Source organism: Tenrec ecaudatus, chromosome 2, assembly GCF_050624435.1.
Source record: "Tenrec ecaudatus isolate mTenEca1 chromosome 2, mTenEca1.hap1, whole genome shotgun sequence".
In the NCBI taxonomy this organism is placed as follows: Eukaryota; Metazoa; Chordata; class Mammalia; order Afrosoricida; family Tenrecidae; genus Tenrec; species Tenrec ecaudatus.
In genome coordinates this window covers 298,177,666-298,197,569 of record NC_134531.1, presented here as the reverse complement: position 1 = coordinate 298,197,569, position 19,904 = coordinate 298,177,666, and positions in this window count along the sequence as shown.

The following is a 19,904-nucleotide window of genomic DNA, read 5'->3' as shown; positions in this document are numbered from 1 at the left end:
GTTTCATACTGTGGTGGTGGGTGGCTTGCTGGAAGCTACACCACCAGCAATCCAAACACCAGCAGGTTTCAGTAGAGTGTCTGGACTAACAATAGGATATGTTGAAGGAGCAGGGTGGCCTCACTTCTGAAGCATTAGCCACTGAAAACCTTATGAATAGCAACAAGACATTGTTAGACATTAAAAATGTCATGAATACTCACAGAATCCAGGAACAAGAATGGGAGTAGCAATACCAGGAAGGTAGGAGGAAGGAGGGGAGAGAAAGGGAGGAGGGGGAAACCAATAGCAATGATCAACACATAACCACACACACACACAATCACACCGGGGGGTGAACAACAGAAACCATGGGGGAAGGGAGACAGAGGTCAGAGTGACATATGAAAATAATAATAATGAATAATTTATCAAGGGGTCACAAGGTTGGGAGGGGGGAAAGGGAGGGAAGAAAAGAGGAGCTGACACCAAGGGCTCAAGAAGAAAGCAAATATTTAGAAAATAATGATGGCAACATATGTACAAATATGCTCGATACAATTGATATATGGATTGCTATAAGAGCTGTAGGAGCCCCCAATAAAGTAATCTTTTAATTTAAAAAATTTGATGTCATTAATAGCAATGGGAACATGGTCACATGCAGAGCAGAAGATGTGTTCCTAAAATGACAGGGCACTCAAATATGGCGGAAGAGCTGCCTTCCCAAAGTAGAGTCAACCATAATGATGTAGTTAGAGTTAAATTTTCACAATAAAATTTTCTTATGGGCATTACCCAAAATGAGAAGGTGCAGCTGTAACATCTATTGGAACCTGGCTGAAATGTACAAAGTATGAATCTATGAAAATTAGGAATCATCAAAAATAAAATAGGCCACATAAATATCAATGACATAGGCATTAGTGGGCTTTAAATGGACTGGTATTGGCCTTTTTGGAGACCAATCAGATAACCATATGATGTACTATGACAGGAATAAAAAATTCAGTAGGAATTGTATTGCACTCATCATCAAAAAGGACATTTTAGGATCTATTTTATTTATGACAAAATATCTGTCCACATACAAAGAAATATAGTTAAAGTAGCTATTAATCAAATCTATGCACAAACTACTAAAACTAGTAATGAAGATTTTGAAGAATTCTACCAACTTCTTCAGTTTGAAACTCATCACGATCCATTATACTTATTATCAATTTGAACGCAAAAGTTGAAAACAAAGAAGAAAAATCAATAGTTGGGAAACAATGACTTGGTGATAGAAAGAAGCTGGAGATCACATAATAAACCAATGACATCTTCACATACAAAATACTTTTTTTACCAGAACACAAACAGTGATTAAACATATGAATTTAGCCAGATGTAATGAACAGAAATAAAATTGACTACACCTGTGGAAAGAGGCAATGGAGAAGCTTAATGTCAGCAGCCAAATCAAGGTCCCGGGGATGACTGTGAAACAGACCATCAATTTCACATAGGTGAGCTCAGTTTGAAGTTAAGAAATGTAAAACAGACCCAACAAGAGCCAAAATATAACCGTGAGTATGTTCTGCCTGGAATTGGAGTACATATCATTAGACTACAAGAATATATTTGACTCGTTGAAAACTAATGACAAAAGACTTGATGAACTGTGGGAGGACATCAAAAACATCATCCATGAAGAAAGCAAAAAGTCATTATATGACAAAGTAATGATAATTTATAAATTATCAAGGGACCATGGGGGAGGGCGAGGGGAGAGCGGGAAGTAAGAGGAAATATGAGGAGCTGATACCAAGGGCTTGAGGAGAAAGCAAATGTTTTGAGAATCATGAGGACAACAAATGTACAAATGTGCTTGACACAATGGATGTATGTATGGATTGTGATAAGAGTTGTACGAGTCCCCAGTGAAATGATTTTTTTTAAGATAGTAAAGAAAGATAAGCTCAAAAAAGTTGTCAGAAAGACTGAAACTTGCCCTTAAGCATAGAGTCGCTAAAGCAAACGAAAGAAATGGAATCAAAGAGCTTAATAGAAACTTTCCAAAGGCAGCGCAAGTATGCTAATGCGATGAGCGAAGATCTGGAGTTTAAAAGCCAAAAACTAAGAACAAGCTTAGCATATTTTAAGCTAAACGAATTGAAGGGGGAAAAATCTATCCTCAAGTTACAATATTGAAAGATTCTATGGGCAAAACTTTGAATGACGCAGGAAGCATCAAATGAAGATGAACCAAAGCAGAAGAAGATGAACAGTATACACAGTCACTGGACCAACAAGAGCATGCAACCATTTAAGGAGGCAGCATATGAGCAGTAATCAAAGTTACTGAGGGATAAAGTCCAAGCTACAGTAAAGGCATTAGCCCAAAACAAGCCTCCAGAAATGAGGGAATTCCCAATGAAACATTTCAACAAGCTGATGAAGCACTGGAAGCACTTACTCTTCTATGTCTGGAAAACTGAAGACAGCTACAAGACTAATTGAGTGAGTGAGATCCATATTTGTATCCATCCTAAAGAAAGGGGATCCAAAGAATGCTCGGATAACAGAACATTACCTTCAATGTGACATACAAATAAAATTTTGCGCAAGATCATCCGACAAAAGTTGCAGCAGTACATTCACAAGGAGTTGCCAGAAATGCAAGTGGGATTTAAGAGGAAATGGAACAAGGGATTTCATTGCATATGTCAGATGGATCTTTGCTCAAGATAGAACGTGGGAAAGATATTTAGTTATGTTTCATTGACTATGAAAGGCATTTGACTGTGTGAACCATACACTATAGATGGCCTTGAAAGGAACGGGAATTCCAGAATACTTCATTGTGCTCATACAGAGATCGTACATGGATCAAGAAGCAGGTGTTCAATCCAAACTAGGAAATTACTGCATGATTTAAAATCAAGAAAAGTGTGTGTCAGGGTTATATTCTCTCATCCTACTTGTTCAATTTGTTTGCTGAGCAAGGAATCAGAGAGGATAACCTAAATGAAGAAGAACGTGGCATCAGGATTGAAGGGAGGCCTATTAACAACCTGTGATATGCAGACAACAAAACGTGCTTGCTGAAAGTGAGGACTTGAAGCCCTTACTGATAGGGATGGCAGCCTTTGATATAAATGACAACTCACTGTAATGAAAACCAAAGTCCTCAGAACTGGACCAATAGGTAACAACGCGATAAACAGAGTAAGTTGAAGCTGTCATCAAAGATTTCATCTTGCTTGGATCCACCATGAAAGCTCATGGCAGCAGCAGTCGGGAGATTAAACAATGCATCGCACTGGGGACATCTGCTGCACAAGACCATTTTTAAAGTATTGAAGATCAAGGATATCATTTTGAGAACCAAGGTGTGCCCGACCAAATCCATGATATTTTCCATCACTTCATATATATGCAAAAGTTGGACGTTGAATAAAGAAGACCAAAGAAAAACTGATACATTTGAATTATAGTACTCTTGAAGACTGCTGTAAGTTCCGTGGCTTATCAAAAAGAACAAGGAAACCTGTCTGGGAAGAAATTCAGCCAGAATGCTCCTTGGAAGTGAGGAGAGAAGAGACCTCATCTCACATGCTTTGGACACGTTAGCAGGAGAGACCAGTCACTCCAAAAGAACACAATGCTTGGTAAAGTAGAAGAGAGCGGGGGTGGGAGAGGGGAGGGGCGGTATGGAGAATAGTATCTGAGGTCTTAAAGGCTTGAAGGTGAACAAGCGGCCATCTAGCTCAGAAGCAACAAAGCCCACATGGAAGAAGCACACCAGCCTGTGCGATCACGAGGTGCCAAAGGGATCAGGGATAAGGCATCATCAAAAAATAATCTTACCATAGTGAATGAAGGGGGAAGTGCAGAGTGGAGACCCAAAGCCCATTTGTCGGCCACTGGAGATCCCCTCCCAGAGGAGTTTAGGGGAGGAGATGGGTCAGTCAGAGTGCGATGTAGTACCGATGAAGAATACAGCTTTCCCCCAGATCCTGGATGCTTCCTCCCCCCAACTGCCATGATCCGAATTCTACCTTGCAAGTCTGGATAGAGCAGAGGTTGTACACTGGTACATATGGGAGCTGGAGGCACAGGGAATCCAGGGTGGATGATAACTTCAGGACCAGGAGTGTGAGGGGCAATGCTGGGAGAGTGGAGGGTGAGTGGGTTGGAAAGGGGGAACTGACTACAAGGATCTACATGTGACCTCCTCCCTGGAAGACGGACAGCAGAGAAGGGGGTGAAGGGAGACTCTGGATAGGGCAAGATATGACAAAATAACAATCTATAAATTACAAAGGGCACATGAGGGATGGGAAGCGGGGAGGGAGGGGAAAAAAAGAGGACCTGATGCAAAGGGCTTAAGTGGAGAGCAGATGCTTTGAAAATGATTAGGGCAGGGAATGTATGGATGTGCTTTATACAATTGATGTATGTATATGTATGGATTGTGATAAGAGTTGCATAAGCCCCTAATAAAATGTTAAAGAAAAAGAAACAATACTCTTAAGGAAATGAATTGACACATGGCTACAAAAATTGGCTCAAATATAACACTAATTTTGAGGATGGCCCAGGACCAGGCAGTAGTGCATTCTGTAATACATAGGGTTGCTTTGAGCAGGAACCAATTTGGCAACACCTAACAAACACTAACCTAGTGTAGGGTTTCTGAGATTTTAAGTCGTTATGAGCACAGGTAACCTCATCCTGCTCCCACGGAGCCGCTGGTGAGTTTGAAACTAGGACCTTGGGGTTAGCGATCCAACAGTCAGCTAATAGCATCACTCGTATTCTCTGGCACAGTTCACAAGGTTCATGAGTGGGGAATTAAGTAATGCATTGAGAAAACATACAAAGATACCTGTTGTTTTTTAGGAGTCATTATGAAGTTCCCTGTTTATTGTAATATGTAGTCAGGACTAAGAAACATTGCCCTAGATGAATTCAGAACATGTAGTACTCAACAAATTTTATCGAGTAAATCAACAAAGAAGTCAATCAAGCAAAACAAAATAATAGTCTGCCTTTGCTTCCACCATGCTCTAACAACTTTACTCCTAAAAAGTCTTCACACTTCCCATGAACCACTTCAGAACTGCTAGACAGTGTTCCAAGGGCTATTGATCTTCCATGATGATGGCTATCATGTCTTATCAGTCAATAGAACCTCTGTGGCTTAATCACTCTGCTTCTAAGGCTCTGTGTGCTTATCCTAATAGACTTAATGATGTGCATAATGTAATTTGTCAAGGTAGTTTGCCTTTAATCGGTACTTCTACTTACCTTGATGTAACAATCTTTTGTCCGACAATGGTATATTCTTGAATGACAATATTATGCACCCACCCTCTACAATGGACACAAGGAAAGTATGGAAGGCAATGTCCTCTAGATTCTTTTGAAAATACTGTTCCCTTTCTAAGACACTGGTGTTTTGTGTGTTCAAGTTAATAAGTTAAAAACCAATATAATTTGAGTGAAAAGAGGTGTTACTAAGGAAAATATTTCCCTTTTAAAATAATAAAATATTAGGGTATAAGGACAATGGTTGCTTTGCACATGATACATAGTTAATAAATATTTGCTAAAGTTAGGAAGTAAACAAACAAATCTTTCCAAAGGACTGTCACAAGATCTCATTTGAATTTGAAACTTAAATGTTTGGGAATTAAAATATACAAAATACTTGAAATATATACTATGTATGTATAAATATATCCATTGACATAAATACTATGTAACATTTTAGAAAATGAATCAATGCTTATGAAATCATGACTAGCAAGAAATTTCATCATTAAGGTACAATATTATCTTGTATAATTTTAACATTTTCTCTTAGGTGAGGGGCAAGGCATTTAATTTTATTTCTGGATCGCTAAATATGATCTCATAGTATATGTTGTCTTTTACATTGAAAGTCACCAAAATATGTCCTGATGAGCTACCTCCAGCCGTCTTACCTTTCCTCTAAAAACTTTGGATAATTTTTTTCTTTCCTGTTAACTGAATGTCTAGTAACTACCCAATATTATGAAATATGCTCACCATATTTCAGGACTCTAGTTATTTTTAAGATGTGAAAATATCCTACAGTTACCTAGCTGCAAATCACTGCCAGAAAAAAGATATTTGTGTGGTTACTAAATCTCCTTATAGAAATGTATGTATGTGGACTTACATACACATGTATATACATATATGCTTTAAAATACATGTATAGAATATATATCATTGTAAAGTTTTAGAACTCTGAGAAACAGTCAAGAGGAATATACAAACCAATGTACTAGTTAAAAAACAAACTCACTGCCATTGAATTGATTTCTACTGATAGTTAACCTATGGAACAGAATAGAGCTGTCCTATAGTTCTGGTTCGAACTGCTGAGTGTAGTTAGGAAACAAACTAGTAACCAAATATATCACAGGACTCAAATATTTGTAGTGATGAAATAAAATATAGAGATTTCAAATGAAAATAAATAAATTATTTAGAAGGTAATTTATTGCCTTTCATTTGCATCCAGATATAAGCAGGTACAAAAGGAGAATACATTATAGAGGCTTACATTTCAAAAAGAATCTTTTAATTTTTCTTTGTGTGACTCTGAGAACATAAAATATCTCTGTTGATACCTTGATATATAAATTCCTGGAGTGCATCTCTTTTGTGTGAAAATTATTTCAGCCACATTAACCAATAGAGAGGTCTGTGGGCCAGCCCCAGTCGCAACTATGTGGACATCCTTTCCCCCTCAGAAGAATGCACTTCAGAGGACAGCACTGGGGCTATAGTTTGGGGACAGGGTCAGATTAGAGGACATGGGAGGAACGCAAAGGGATGGAGAGGGAGGAGAGGACATCCTGGCCCACCAAGCCCCGAGGACAATGTTTCTGCTTGAAGTCTACAACGCTTGGAGAGGACCATAGGGCTGGCCCAACCAGGGGACATGGCATCCCTCACTGAACCGTGGCACTGCTGGGAACAGCACTGGAGACACAGGATGGGTACAGTGCACAGTCTGGCCCCATCACGCTGTAGCAAGGCACTGAGGGCATGCAACAGAACAGCAGGGGGATGAAAACCCCAGGGAATATCAAAAATAGACTTTGGAGACAGAATGTGGCACCCCATCAGACTCGACTGGAAAAACACTGCTAAAGGCCAAGAAACAGACCTTGAACTATTTATAGGCTTTTCCATTTTTGTCAGTGACTTTCTTTTTGCTATTGTTTTTGCTGTTGTTGTTATTGTTTTGTTGGTTTTTACTTCCTTTGTTGTTTTATTGGCTTTGCCTGGTTTTTGCACTTATTAATGTATCTGCATGGCTATCTAGAGAAGATAGGAGGGATAGACAATTGGGAGATGAAAAGAATGGGACCAATGGTTCCGGGGGGGGGGGCGGAATATGGAAGAATGGAAGGTGGGAGAAAGGAAGGGGAGGGGGGGGCCAACCCAGGGACAATTAAAGTATTTTTAAAAACCTTAACATAACACATAAAGGTTGAATTTTCTCTACTTGACTTTGTTTGAATATGTGTATGAGTGTCTACATGTGTGTATTCAAAGCTTTTATTATCCTAGTCCAGGAAATGTAAACAGTACTTAGCTAGATCGAATTTATGAAGTTTTCAAGATTTATCTTCCTGTCTGCTTCAATTTACCCCAAGTAAGAAAACTTCTTTATAACAGAAGAGCCTACAATTCTTGCTTTTCATTCTTTTGCCTCTATTGAATAAGAAAAAGATCCATCAACCATTAACTTTTAGCAATTAGATTGCTTAGATCTTCACTAATTGTGAATTAATAAAACATACAAAACCAAGTTTCAATTCTTAGAGGCACGATAAGTATCAATAAATAAGTGGAGTGAGGTAAGGGTCATAATCATTCTTCTGCTGGTTGATATCCAATTTTTCCAGCACCACTTGTTAAAAGGGGCATCTGCTTCTCATTTGATTTGGGGGAGACTGTGTAAGTCCAGATAGACTAGAGAAACAAATACATAGAAACTCATATGTGTATGAGAGTTTTACATAAAGGGTAATTGTACATTAAGAAAGCATCCCAAGCCAGTCCAATCCAAGCCCTTAAGTCCAATATTATCCCATATAGATAAAAATCTATAAAGTCCTCTACAGACTCATGAAACACATGCAATGATGCCAAATGCAGGACGATCACAGGCCAGTGGGTAGAAAGTCTTTGGATCAAGTGGCATTATAAGCATCTCAGCGCTGGCAGGGGTCTCCATGTAGCTTCTCCAGCACCGAGGGCTGCATCAGAGAGGGTCCATTTGGACTTTCCAACTCCCAGGGCATAGCACCATGTGAATGTCAGCAAAACATCTCCAAGGGAATGAGGAGAGAGAGAGAAGTGTCTCCCACCTACAAAGAGGAAACACAGGCATTCCCACAATCTCAGGAGAAGTCCATGCCTACCCAGAGGTCTCATTGGCTATCTCCAGATTGACAAGCTAGACTCCACCGCTACACTCTTAATCTTCAAATTGACACCAGATTAGGTAACTACCACAGGAACACTTATCAAAAATCAGTTATCTGTATTCTGCTGTTTTTATTTCTAGATTTTTTGTTCTTATCCATTGGTCTGTGTATCTATCAATATATCAGTACCATTCTGTTTGACAACTGAGGCTGTATAATAAGTTTTAAAGTCGGGTAATGCAAGCTCACCATTTTATTCGTCTTCTTAAAGAGATCTTTCCCAATTCTGGTTTTCTTGCCCTTCCACATGAAGTCAGTAGTCAGTTTTTCCATTTCTTTGAAAAGTAGTGCTGGTATTTGTATTGGGATTATGTTGCACATAGGTAGGCTAGACATCTTTACAATATTGAGTCTACCAATCCACGATAATGGGCTATTTTTTCTATTTGTGAAGTTCCCTTTTGGTTTCCTACAACAGTGTTCTGTGTTTTTCCTTGAACGGGTCATTTGGGGACTTTTTGCTAGACATGTACCTAGATATTTTAATCTATGCTTGGCTACTGTGAAAAATACTACCTTCTTGATCTCTTTTTCTGTAATCCCATCAGTGGTATATAGCAATCCTATTGACTTCTGCATGTTAATCCTGTATCCTACCATTTCTCTATTGTTTCCAGCACTCCTATTGTGAAGCCTTTGGGATGCCTAGTGGGGCTTAATCAAGGGGAAAGTAACAGTGAGAAATTACTAAACCTAAATGAAGACCGAACATGATGGTGGGACAAGAGGAAAGTAACAGGAAATAGAGGAAAGAACTAGGAACCAAAGGACATTTATAGAGGTCTAAATACAAGCATGTACATATTTAAATATATATATATAACACTATAGGGGAATAGATCTATGCACTAATATCTATATGTTAAGAATTAAGGTTGCAGATGGACGTTGGGCCTTGACTGAAGTACTCCCTCAACACAAGGACATTTTGTTTTAATAATCTGGCATTCTGTGATGCTCACCTTCCCAACACTATTGCTGAAAACAAAATGGGTGTGTAAGCAAATGTGGTGAAGAAAGCTGATGGTGCCTGGGTATCAAAAGATATAGCACCTGGGGTCTTAAAGACTTGAAGATAAACAAGCAGCCATCTATCTGGGAAGCAACAAAGCCCACATGGAAGAAGCACACCAGCCTGTGTGATCATGAGGTGTCGATGGAATCAGGTATCAGGCATCAAAGACCCAGAAGAAAAAATCATATCACTGCAAATGAGGGGGAGTGTGTAATGGAGACCCAAAATCTATCTGTAGATAACTGGACAGAAGGGTCACAAGGAAGAGACGAGCCAGTCAGAGTACAGTATAGCATAGATGAAACATACAACTTTCCTCTAGTACTTCCTCCCCACCACTATCATGACCTCAATTTTACCTTACAAATCAGAGTAGACCAGAAAATATACACTGCTATACAAACGAGCCTGAAACACAGGGAATCCAGGGTAAATAAATCCCTCGAGGCCAGTAATGAGAATAGAGACACTAGGGGGATAAGGGGAAAGTGGGGGGAGAAAGGTGGAAACAATCACAAGGATCAACATTCCACCCACTGGTCGAACAACAGAAAAGTGGGTGAAGGGTGACAGAGGACAATGTAAGATATGAAAATAATAACCTCTAGCTTATCAAGGGTTCATGAGGGAGGGAGGGGAGGGGACAGAAGAGAAAAATATGAGGAACTGATATCAAGGGCTCAAGAAGAAAGAAAATGCTTTGAAAATGATGACAACATATGTACAAATGTGCTTGACACAATAGATGAGTGGTGGATTGTGCTAAGAGATGTAAGCACCCCTAAATAAAAGTACTTAATAATTTTTTTAAATCCCTGGTATATATTCCACTTGGTCATGATGAATTATTCTTTTTATATACTTTTATATTTTATGGGCCAAGATTTTGTAAAGCATGTTTGCATCTATGTTGATTAGATATATCAGTCTGTAGTTCTCTATTCTTGCTGAGTTTTGGTACCAGTGTTATACTAACTTCATAGAATGCATTTGAAAGTTTACCATTCTTTTCTCTGTCCTGGAAGAGCTTGTGTAGTATGGTTGTCAGCTCTTCCCTGAATGCTTGGTATAATTTTCCTGTGAAGAGCGAGGGCTCTTTCTAGTTGGTAGTTCTTGGACAACTTTATATATTTCTTCTTTTGCTATGGGTCTGTTCACGTTCTTGATGTCTATATGAGATAATCTGTGGAATATTTGTTTTTCCAGGATTTTGTCCATTTCTCCCAGGTTGTTGTATTCTTTGGAGCACAGTCCTTCGTAGTACTGTGTAATTCATTTTTCAAATTCATTAGAGTCCATTGTAATTTTCCCTATTTCATCCATCAATCTTTTTTATATAAATCATTTTATTGGGGCTCATACAACTCTTATAACAATTCATACATACATCAATTGAGTAAAGCACCCTTAGACACTCATTGCCCTCATCATTCTCAAAATTCACCTTCCACTTGGGTTCCTGGAATCAGCTCATTTTCATTTTTTCCCTCCCCCTCCCTCTCTGCTCCCCCTCTTCCTCATGAAACCTTAATAATTTATAAATTATTATTTTATCTTATCTTACACTGCCTGGCGTCTCCCTTCACCCACTTTCCCATTGACCATACCTCAACCTTTTTATTGACGTCTGTTCTCTCTTCCTTTTTTAGGATTGTCCACGGTTTGTCAATTTTGTTAATCCTTTTGAAGAACCAACTTTTTACGGAGTTGATTTTTCTTCATTATTTTAACTTGTTTTACAACTCATTTATCTCTGGCCTAATTTTCATTATTTTGTTTGTATTAGAAGGATTATTCTGTTGACTCTTTCCCAACAGTTGAATGTTTTGTGTGAAGGAATCCACCATCTTCCTTCTTCATTGCTATCAAGCATCCTCTGATTACTGCCTTTGCTGTATCCCATAGATTTTGGCATATTGTATACTCATTTTCAGTGATTTCTAGAAATTTTCTAATTTTACCTCTAATTTGGGACAATACCTACTCCTCTTGAAGAAGTAAGTTATTCATCCTTTAAGTATTTGCCCTTGTATTATCTTTCTTTGTTGATTTCCAGCTTTATGGTGTAGTGATCAGAGAAGGAAGTCTGAGTGACTTCTGTATGTTTGAATTTGCTGAAACTTGACTTGTGTCCCAGCATGTGTTCTATTTTCAAATATATGCCATATGAACCTGAAAGGAATATAAACTGGTTTTGCAGTTGGATGGAGAGCTCTGAATGTATCTGTCACATCAGGCTGTCTTGTAGTCACTTCCATAGTCCCTTTTTAAGCTGCTTTTCCTCTGATATATTCATCTCAGAGAGCAGTGTATTGAAGTTTCCTACTATGATTGTCAATCTCATGATTCCTTTATTCATCTTTTTTGGAGGATTTGATTGACATATTCGTCAGGTCTATTGTACGGTACGTATGTTTATTGTGCTCACTGGCTCTTGCTCTACTGATCCCTTAAGCATTATATAATGCCCACAGTCATCTCTTGTTATGTCTGGCACCTTGAAATTGATTTTATCAGAGATTAGAGTTGTGACCCCTGCTTTTTTGGATTGTCATTAGCTTGATATAGCTTCAGCCACTCTTTGATCCTCAACTAGTTTTTTGTGTGCACTTGAGATGTGCAGATAACAGATTGCTGGGATTTGTTGTCTAATCCACTTTGCTAGACTTTGTCTTTTGATGGGGGAATTCATCCCTTTGACTTCAGATAATACATCCATCTGTGGATTAGGAAAATATATTTTATGATAGACATTTCCCCCCCCCCTCGTTAGCAGAATGTTATGTGTGTGTGGGTGGAATCAATATTGCCTTCTTTTCACCGTTGGATCAATGACATCTTGGGCATTGCTTTCACTGCTCTGACTTCCTAATTGGTGGTTTCATGTTTGGGCTCTGTGGATGTTGGTCTTCTGACCAAAATGAGTTGGAATGTAATTTTTGTAGTGCTATTATTTTTGTTTCTGTTTTGTTTGCTGACCTAGTCTCTAATTTTTTTCTGATCTGAGAAAACCCTTACCTCTGTCTATTCTGATGGAAATTTTGGCAAGATAGAGGATTCTGCTTTATACAATTGATGTATGTATATGTATGGATTGTGGTAAGAGTTGTATGAGTCCCTAATAAAATGTAAAAGAAGAAAAGAGAAAAAAATGATTAGGGCAAAGACTGTACAGATGTGCTTTATACAATTGATGTATGTATATGTATGAACTGTGAAAAGAATTGTATGAGCCCCAATAAATTGTTAAAAAAAAAAAAAGATAGAGGATTCTTGGGTTACCAGTTCTTTTGTTGCTTTTGGAAGATGCTGTTCAATTCTCCTCTTATTCATAGTTTCTGCTGATAAGTCTGAGCATATTCTTATCTGATTACCCTTATAAGTGCCTGCATATATTTCTCTAGCTGCTCTTATGATTTTCTCCTTTTCCTCAAAGTTGAATAATTTGATCACTATATGCCTTGGTGTGTTCTTCTTGGGGTTCGGTCTAATTTGTGTCCTCTCTGCTTCCTGAATGATTGTCTGATTTTCTTTCATTAAATTGTGTAAGTTTTGTTCCAGGAATTCCCTTGCTGTATTGGCTGTTGATTTTTTTCATTATTTTTTGCTCTGGTAACCCAATTATTCATATATTGTTTCTATTCATAGCATCGTTTATTGTTCTCAGGTTTTCTTCGCTTCTTCAATTAACTTGTTTGATTGTCACTTTTGTTGTATTCTACTTGGTTATCTTCACGGTTGCTGATATTATTTTCCACCTCTTCTAGTGGTAAGGTCTTATACCATTTGCTTTTCTTCTACTGTTTTGTCTTAGCTCTTGTATTTCACTTTGGTATCCAGACACTATCCTCTCTAATTTTTCATCCTTTTTCTGTATTGATTCCCTGTGTCCTGTATGATTCTAAGCAACATACTACAGATTTCTTTCTGTGGCAGATTGAATTATGCCTCTTCTATGTACGTCGCTAGGTTTAGGTCCCTTTCAGATATCGCATTTGGCTTCTCTTGGTTTCTTGTACTGTCTGCTGATGTAGGTTGCTGTCTCCATTACATTTTGGTGGAGCTTGGCATCATTTTCCTGGAAATCCAGAAGACTTGTGATTTCTTTCTCAGAGGCTACCAGGAGTGATTATAAGAACTACCATCAGTCAGCTGCATTACTGGTTTGAGCTGTGTCTTTATCTCACTGGGGGTGCTTCTGTCCCTACATAGGTGGAACTATCTATCTAGAAAGCTCTTTCAGGCAGTATTGGCATGGGATCTTTCAGGCAGTGTGGGCATGGTGATTACATGCAACAAGAATGGTGCTGGGCTGGCTGGTCCAACACAATGTGGGCTGGCCCTCATAAACTTTACTGAGGAAGGAAGCTGCTCAAGGGTCTGTGCACAGACTGGTCTCAGGCTCTGATGGCTACCAGCAGAACCAGATGTGTCATGAGCAGCGAGGATGGCACTGGTCAGGCCGATCATGCACGGGTTGACAGGTGTTCACAGGGATCTGGGTGCAGAGGGTTATGGGGGATACGGATTTAGTTAGTAAGTTGGTGAAGAATAAATATTGTCAAGGTGTAGGAAGCAAGTTCTTTGGGTATGGTTGCTGGGGTGCATGATGGGTATGTTAACTTGGCCAGGGTCCCTGGTAGACCCTGTAAAGTGTGAAAGTGAAAGTGCAAACCTTTAATTGTTTGTTTTTATAACATAAGGCCCCTTGAGAGTAGATAGCTTCCCAACTTCTAGTTCTCCTTTTTTGACATACAGTCCAAGGCAGATATAGGCTATTATTGTGAGTTCCCCTGTGAGGCTGGGCTTCTCTTCAGATGGTGGTCAGAGTGCGTTCAGTGGTACACCTGGATACCTTTCCAGGCCAGGGAAAGCCACCAAGAAACCCTGAGATGATAAGACACAATTGTGGAAAACTATCCCATGAGGCTTCAGGATCTGTAAATCTGCATGGAAGCAGACTGCCATATCTTGCTTATATGAGCATCTGGTGAGTTTGAACTGTCAACCTTTTAGTTAAAAACTGAGTGCTTATCGCCTGCATCATTAGGCCTCCTCATCTCCCATATAGGAAACATAAAGATAACTGAACCAATAAATGTTATGATAATTTGGTATCCAGCAATATGAAATGGATATAGTTTAATGAAAACAATATAATGGAATAGAAGTTGATCACAAATAAGCTGTTTCTCTGTGATTTCTTCTGTGTGTAAAATTTCGGTCCACTTTGTGTGTTGGCTAAATTCATTCTATCTTCTGACAACTATCTAATATAAATGCTCACAGTAAAAAGATAATTTTTCTCTCATCATTCCCAGAAGAAATTATGACATTTACTGTGATTGAACTGCTTTAATTTATATGTTTACCCTAGAAATAATCTAACTATTGAGTGATATGGTCAAAGGCTTTTAAATATATATATCTTTCATTAATGGAACCACAGAAATTCCAAATTTTTATCAATGACTCTAAAGAAAAGGAGATAAAATGCTATTAAAGGTAGCCACTGGCTTGCATTACAAACATTTGCCATAATATTTGACACAAGCAGGTTTTTTATTCATGAGAGTTGATATGATAATTACTATCTTCACCAGTTAATCCTTTGGATCAAATATTTTCCAATGAATTTTTCCCCTTGTGATGCCCCTTTAGCTTCAAGACTATTCCTATACAGCTCAGTAAATAAGCCTTTCTCCACTTGAGCTAGCCACAACATTCACAAGCAGTGTTTAATATTTAGCTACTCTAAAACCTGGAAATTATCTTCAGAATATTTCATAGTGTTAGGTGACTGTATATGTTTAATACTATTAAAAGCAGATTCTTTTTTACAAAGGTCTGGAGTAGGCCTTTGAATCTACCCCCAAATGACCCAACAAACACCCTAACCTTCATTACTATGAGACAATAAATTTCTATTACTATAAACCACAGTTTTTATATTTTGTTACTATAATTTTAGCAAGTCAATAAAGATTTATTAGATAAATATAATCAAAATCTGAAAATCATAGGCCAGTTCATCATCTGACTTTTGAAGTATCTTTTTGTTCCCCATAATATAACATAACCCATTTCTGACTCAGATATTTTGAAGTAGAAGAAATTGTGATAATAAGTTCACCTTCATATTATTACCCTGAATCCTGCTACTATAAAATTGGTGGTAAAAGAACAGTGGAATGGCCTTGTGAAATCTTATTTGTTGTCAATCTGACAAGTCTAATTATAAGATTGGATTGCTGTCCTTCTGGATGAAATATAAATGTTCACTATTTCATGATCATTAGGACAACAGAGTTGTAGTACATACTGTTACCTCTATAACTTTGAGAATCTAAAGAAAGAGTCCTTGCCTCAAAAATGATATCACCAAAGTCCACCTGAAACATGGGTTGTTGTTAGGTGCAGTTGAGTCATTTGAACTTATGCTGACCTCTGCAAAACATAATGAAACATTGCTCAGTCCTGAACCATGGTGTGATCACCAGATCTGCAGGGGAGGAAGCCAATATGGGGGATTCAGAAGGGAGACTGGATTTCACAGCACCCCAGAGTTCTTTTGTCAGTTATCCCATGGACTACTTCCTCTTCAGTGTGCCAGTGACTCCCAGGTTCTACTCATTCCCCCGGTTCAGTGTCATCCAATGTGAGGAAGTAGCCCAAGACAGTCTGCCCCTCAAGGGCATTCCACAGAAGCCCATGTGTAAATATGGAGGCCCTGGATGCTGGAACTTTTGGAAGCCTGCAAAATAGAATTCCAATTGGGACAATCCTTTACCAAGGCCCCGCTCACTCCCTTAATAATAAGGGTGTGACTAGGCTCTCCAGATAGATAACCCCAGCTATCAAAGGAGGGATCCTGTGAGACAGAAATGTAGCTCACACTTGCAGAGCAGCAGGCTCCAAGGGGTTGTTAGATTTGGTTTTGACTTTCTTTTGAAGAAGGAAACATAAATCTCCTTTCCCTGACAGAGGAAATAGGACGCGGGATTTCCAGATTTCCTATGGAAACAGGGACTGAGATAGTCAAGGTTTATTGTGCCAACCTGGCTGATAAATACATGTGGGATTAATTGAAGGATGGAAAGATAAATGGCTCAGTGAGCCTCGCCTTTCTAATTCTCAGGTATCTTGCTCTCTGATCACTGGACCAGGGTACAGCTGCCTTAGCCAGTTCCCTGCCTCAGCTGACAAGTCTCACATCTTCTGAGACACCCTTGAGGAGAAGCTACATGGACCTACCCTGATGCGGCCCTGGGTGCTGGAGCAGCCAAGTGGAGACCCCTGCCAGCTCTGAGATGCTTACACGCTCACTGATTTGGCTTTTCTCCTGCAGTCGGCATCATTGCATGTGTTTTGTGAGATTGAAGAGGACTTAGTAGATTATTGTTGGATTGATGGGTTTGGGCTACACTGGGTTGGGATGCTTTCTTAATGTATACTTACCCTTTATATAAAACTCTCTCTTATATACATATGAGTTTCTGTGGATTTGTTTCTCTAGTCTAGCCAGACTAACAGGGACCCACTGTCCTTAGCCAGCTTGCCTTCTGATTCGAAGCCCCTCCTCCCAGGGGTATCAACTACAATAGCCTATTTCAACCCGGGACACAGATAGTTGTGAGTTGTGAAGAGACACACTATAGGGGGAGTCTCACGTTATAAACAAGAAATAACGGAAGGGCTTCACTCTGCCTACATAATGTACTGGGTTGACAAGTGACTCTGATAGATTTTATATATCTCTAACGTAACCAAACACCATAACCTCTGTAATCTGTTCCCTCCACCTCAGTAACACACACTCTCCCTTAACTTATCATGTTAAATTACATCCCATAACCCTATTGTCTGACTATACATAACAGGAAGGCTTCCTATGATTATTACCATCACTAGAAACCTGTTCCCAAGCACCTATATCCTATTTTCCTACTCACAAAACTAACACTCCCTCCTCATCTATACACAATACATTTTAAACACCTATCTGATGCTTCCCTAAAGAGTCAGCATCTCCCCACTACACATCCCAGAAGCCCACACAAGACCTTCAGCTCAACCAAGATGCGACATAAACAAACGCCAACTGCATCAGTACCACAAAAAAATCAAAAGAAACAAAAGTCAATTACTGAAGACTAGCTAAACTTAGTGGATTTCAAAGAAGAAGCCCTTGAATTTCCAGACGGAGAAAACAAGAGAATGATGCTAAGTGCCTTAAGAGAAATTAGGACATCAATCCCGAAAACAGCTGAATAAAATGGAGATACTAGAGTTCTTACACCCAAGGGAAATTGAGGAGTTAAGGATTGAAGGAGTAGAAAAAAAGAATAAGGTCCATTTTCTGACAAAAAGAATGGAAGAAGTTGATCATTGAATGGGAGAACTTCAAGATAACCAAGAAGAATTGAACAAACAAGAGAAACAAAGAAGCAAAAAATCTGAATAAAGTGTGAGGATGATGTTAGATACAATAAAGGGAACAACAGTTCAAATTATTAGGGAGCCTGAACCATAAGAAACCAATAAGGCTACAGTTAAAATAGTAAGGGAATTCCTGGAAGTATATATCACTTATATCAAAAGGCGGTGATAATAATGATTCAGGAACCAGAGAAAATAACAATTAGATTACCCAAACAAACATCAAGACAGCGGTCAAATTATCCAACTTCTAGGAAATGGAGAGAACCATGAAAATGGCTAAAGAGAAAGAAGGGGCCCAAAAGAAAGATAAACAGAAAAGAAAGAGCTCAGATCTCTCTGAGGAGACCATACAGGAAAGAAAAGAAACGGAGAAACATATTCTGAAAGTTGAGCGACAACTGCAATCCAAGAATCCTTTATCTAGCAAAGCTCCACATCACATTTGAAGGAGAAATAGCAGTTTTCTCAAACCAGGAGACATTTGGAGACTTCATAACAACAAAACCAGCACTACAAAAAACACATTCTAGTTCTTTATGGGCCCAAACCCAACAAGCACAGCACACAAATATCAGGCCACCACGAGTTGTACCAACCAACACCCAGAATCCAATAGACTTAAGATAATACCAAAACAATACATATCTAGTGGAGAAGCAAAGACAAAATAAACTCCTCTCTCATACACACACACCACCCTGCAAAAGGGGAAGAAAGAAAAATCAAATTCTAATAATATGAGTAACAGTAACTAATCTATATTTAGATTTAAGGACACTGAATGTCAAAGATCTAAATGAACCAATTAAAAGCAAAGAGCACCAGACTGGATTAGACAAAAAAAAATCATCAACCTGCTGCCTTCAGTAGACACATCAAAAATTCAAAGACAAAAATTAACTAAGCATCAAAGGCTAGTAAAAATTTACCAAGCCAGTAGCAATAAAAAAATAGCAGGGTCAGGGTTGGTGATATTAATCTCTGACAAAATAGACCTCATGGTACATGGTGTAATGAGAGACAAGAATGGGCATTATTTAATGTTCACAACATCAATAGGCCAAAACCCCATAAAATAATAAACATATATGCATCCAACAAAAGACTCTCAAAATGCATCAACCAAATTCTCAAAGAGATGGAAAAAGAAATCACTGGATCAACAATTATAATAAATTATTTCAATACACTACTCTCAAAGAAAGATCAACAAGTAAGTAACTCAATATAGAAACAGAAAATCTCAACAACTCAATTGAACAACTTAACCTCCTAGATATTTTCAGAGCGCTCCAACCAACATAAAAAAATATATACATTCTTCTCTGTTGCACACAGCTTATGTTCTAAAATAGACAGCCTGTTGGGACACAGGGAAAGTTTGAGAAGTCAAACACATAGAGCTCTTTCAAACTATCTTCTCTCACTCCAGCAACATAAACCTGGAAATTTACAATAGAAAGAACAACAACAAAACACCCAAAGACAAATACGTGGAAGCTAAATAACACACTTCTCAAAAAATAATGGGTAATCTCCAAATCAAAGAGGAAATTAGGACATTCCTAGAAACCAGTGAGAATGACAACACAACATACAAAATCTAAGGGGTGCAGCAAAGGCAGTTATCAGAGGTAACTTTATCGCAATAAATACACATCAAAAAAAGGGGGAAGAATCATAGTAGCACCTTAATACAGCATCTTCAACTATTAGAACAGAGACAAAAGAATGCTTCCAACAGCAAAACAAAAATTGTAAAAATTACAGCAGAGATACCAGAACTAGAAAGCAGAACAATGCAAAGAATCAAAAACAAAAAATTGGTCCTTGGAGGATTAAAAAAATTGACAAATCACTAACAAAACTTAATAAAGGAAAGAAGGACCAGACATCGATATCTAGAATTAGGGATTAAACAGAGAAAGTAACAAGACCACAGT